Raw genomic sequence first — 4284 nt, 5'->3', positions numbered from 1 at the left:
AACCCTATTAATGTCCTTGAGTGTTTACAATTCTAAGGAGACTTTGGATTGCTTATACAGTATCTAGTCAGCCACAGTATTCCTATTCACACTGTTCAGTTAGATGGTTAGAGTCAATACTAGACATTACAGTATTCTGAGTCTGAGTTATCTTGCCCTGTTTGCTTACCTAATAAAGATATACCTACTGTTGACTTCTGTCAATAGTTCCTCAAAGTAACAGACCTTCTCTTGAACAACTATTGTGTTGTATGTGCTACTTTAATGTAGGGTAGGGTTATCTGGCAAATTACAATTGAGATAGTAATGACAGTATTAGTCTTGGATGGTCCATCTCAAGAAGCACTTGATACAGTTATGGATTGTGTGTCTCTTGAGGGGAAAACAGTAGAGACCTGGTATGACAACTCACTCATGCTAGAAGAGGAGTATACAATACTTAGGGTCTTTAGGTTGTTAAACAAGAAGTCACACAAATCAGAGAAACTTTGGTCATTCTAGCCTATTATGTTTTCAAAGTGTTCTGTTGATACACATTACTGGACTAAGTATAACAAGGATTGGTACCTGAAGAGAAAACGAGTGCTACTTGATCCTAGTTCACTTCTGCTAGTAGAGCAAAGAAATTTCAAGCCATTACACTTCTAGGCTGAATGGAGAGACAAACTATAGGGACAGAAGAAGGTTGGACTTAGGTTTGTTATGGTACTCAAATCAGTAGCAAAAAGGTTCTTGTGGGACGTTTTCTCTGCAAGTGTGTCTGGTAGGGTGATAGAATTCAGAACTCCTACATGACAAACAATGTACCTTCAGGTGATAAAGCCAATGTGTTGAGTGAACACACCTGTCTCATTCGACTCACCTGACATTGTACATAGACGTCCAGTACAGATGCATGCATTATGCCCTCCACACAACATTACACTATACCCTTTAAGTGTCCTTATTGTTTACAATGCAATTGTTCAAACAATCTGATCCAATCAATTCACAGGCACTAACTGTTATATATCTACACTTTGCTTCCATTTAAAGTGTGATGACCTTGAGAAAATATGTCTTGTTACACTGCCTTAGTAATTGCTTCACTTTGCATGTTTTTATCAGAGCCTGAGCCTTGAGTATATGAAATGAGTATATGAAATTTGTAAGAATAAGGTCTTTACAGTACAAGTCAAAGCGAATTTCATACTAATGTACCTGACGTCTCTGTTCCAATTGTTGAAGTCTCTTTCACCATCATATTGACACTTGTACACACCTACTGTTGTCCTGGCACAAGTTTTTGTAATGCTCTACTATAGCTAATGGAACCCCTGTTTGCTTTGCATCACAACTTCACACCCTGCAACTGAGTTTACACAGCCAATTTTCCTCTGCCCTTACAAACAGTATGTCAATTCCTTTTATTTGCTCCTACTAGGAAACTTATATTTTCTCATACTGAATTGTTTCATACTATATAGTCTTATCCTAGCTGCTACACAGTCAAGCAAGTGTTCTAGAATGGGGTGAATTTCAAATCCATATAAGTCATGTCTGTCTTGCACAACAATCAAGGCAACTTCTTACAGACCATCTTGAGCATCCCCACTTTTGTCCCCCACTTTTGTTCACAATGATCTCTTTTGTCTACAGCATTCTCTTTTGTTTGCAAAGTTGTGGAACATCTCTACTCTGATACACACCCACTTTTGCTCACTGTTACATTGTGTACATGCATTCAAGTCTTGATGACAGTATTATAGCAAGACCCATGAGACAGAAATGCAGAAAAACACAGTCATCCAAGACCTATACTAATGAGGAGCTTGCCTTTCTTTGTGATAAACTGTTCTCATACATGCAACTCAATTCTACTACAAAGAATTTGGATCAGTCACTCTTTCTGGGCACAACTGTATCTGAGTTTATTAGCTGCTTTCATGACACAACAGTACCTGATTCAAAGTTCCAAGACCTGAAGGCCTTCAAAGCAGTAATAGGGTTTTCTTTCTTGACCATTACTTGTACTGATTGTTTGATAGAATATGGATTGATGGTTTTACAATACATTGTAGAGGTTCTAATGTAGAGACATTAAATCTTCTACCAAGGTTTTGTCCAATATACTGGCAGACTCTAACAAAATCAGTAGCAATGATGCAAGTGTTCTGGCTATGTTGTTTGGTGTTCACCTAGGATTTACAACAGTCACAGTATTTAAGCTCTTTGAAGCAGATTGTGCTGACCAACTCAATAAACTGGTTACAGAGGAGCTTTTGAGGCATAGGAGTCCCTAGAAGGATTAGGTTGTAATTGCACACTAAGTTAAGTCTGCAGAATTTCGAAAGCTGTCCTCAGAGGAGCCAGGCACCAAAGTTCATATGATTGATCATATGCTTGTCAACTATGTAGGATCGGTTCATTACCTTATTTGGTAAATAATAAATTGGTAAATATGTAATATTCATGCAATTGTGTAGTATTACAAGATAGTAGTAAAAACCATTCATTAACAGTCTAGTAGAATAGACAAGTAAGTATGCTTAGAAAGGATAATGAAACTGAAGTAATTTGAATTAAAAACAGGGATATGTAAGAGTGATTAAAACTGTGGAAAATGATCTGATCCGATCTTCACAAATGATCAGAACTGTGGAAAATGATCTGATCCGATCTTCACAAATGATTAGGATTGTAGAATGATCTAATCCTTACTTTGTAAAGGGACCCAATTATTCTACAGTCCTGATCAAATGATTGGATCCTTTTGAGCTGAGGTGAAGCCACATAACAGACAATGTAGAAAGTGTGAATGGAAGCAGATCATAGTGAAAGGATGGAAGCAATAGTCATTGTCAGAAGAGTGTATAGACAACTAGTAGATAACAAGTGTCAAAAGTGTAACAGAAGACAAATGCAAGTGATTAGACGAAAATACACAGCTTAACAGAACATAGAAATAGTAGTGCTAGGAAACACAACATATGTAAAATAAGAAGCAACAAACAATTTGCTAGTGAATATCAAGCCCTACACCTATGTTCTAGTACAATATATTACTACTTTGGCTATACAAGAGAATTTGAGATACATACTCAATCTCTCTTCTTCCTCACACTGGACAACATTGTCATAACTGGCTGCATCCCGTTTACTACAACATGAGCTTGGCCCTGTGCTTGTTGCTTTGACTAGAGGGACATCTGACTTCCAGGGTCTTCCTCTATAATTCACTAAGATAAACGGACCTTACAACAAATGAAGCAACCAACCTTTTCTTAGGGAGGACACAAGACAGCTTTCTAGTGGTAGGCTCATTAACAATCAACTGTTTAGATGTATGTTCCTCCTCAATGTTGTGGACAGCCTGTAAAGCAACTGACTGAACAATTTCTGCTACAATTGGCAAAAGCTGTAGATCAGCTTTCAGAATGTCAGAATCTGTAGGGAAATGCAAGTATAAGGAAACAACAAACCCTGTTCAATAGTACTTTCACAAGTAGAATTTGTCTCTTCATCATTGCCTAGTGTAGAGTAGACACTGTAACAATAAATCACAAAGTTTAACACAGACAATTAGTGCAGACTTACACTTTGGCACTTGTGTTTGTTGTGTCCTGTGTTGTCTCACCTTTACTAGTATTGAGAATATCCTGTCTAACGTTTGAGACAGAAGTAAGTGACTGGTGAAGGATAAATGTAAATGTAACATATGGTAGAGTCACAGGCACTGATACAAGAGTATCAGTACTACAACCAGTAAGCTCTGAGTTAGGTACTGGAGTACTAGAGTTAAAATGTAGGTAATCCTCCTTGTCTAATTAGATACAATAAATCATTGACTGAAATGTGTATTTCATGAGAGACACACCTTTCCTGAGTTCTTTGATGGACCAGTTTACTCAGGATTCCATCACCTTTTCATATTCTTTTGACTGTATGTAGTGTGTCTGACATAGACCAACAACAAGGCTATGGAAAATACTAGTCAACAACAATATTCATCTGGGGAAAAGGAGAAAAAACCTTTGTAAGAATGGTCCCCCTTCCCTACATAACATATACTAGATATGAAAGACTCCCTTCTCAATACAAGCACAACCTGTTCTAAGGAATACACTGAATATTGTAGTGAGAACCTCCTTAAACTTTTGCTGATTACTAAAGTAACTCTTGTTGTTAGATGTTGAAGTTATACAAACTAATGAAAAACATACTGAAAAAGCATTTCAGGCTACCTGCCAAATACTGTAATGATTCAATCACCACCTAGTTAACATTGAACAATTGATCCTTCAA

The sequence above is a fragment of the Fomitiporia mediterranea genome, assembly GCF_000271605.1.
Source record: "Fomitiporia mediterranea MF3/22 unplaced genomic scaffold FOMMEscaffold_1, whole genome shotgun sequence".
NCBI classification, from domain to species: Eukaryota; Fungi; Basidiomycota; class Agaricomycetes; order Hymenochaetales; family Hymenochaetaceae; genus Fomitiporia; species Fomitiporia mediterranea.
Note: the sequence above shows the minus strand (reverse complement) of the source record.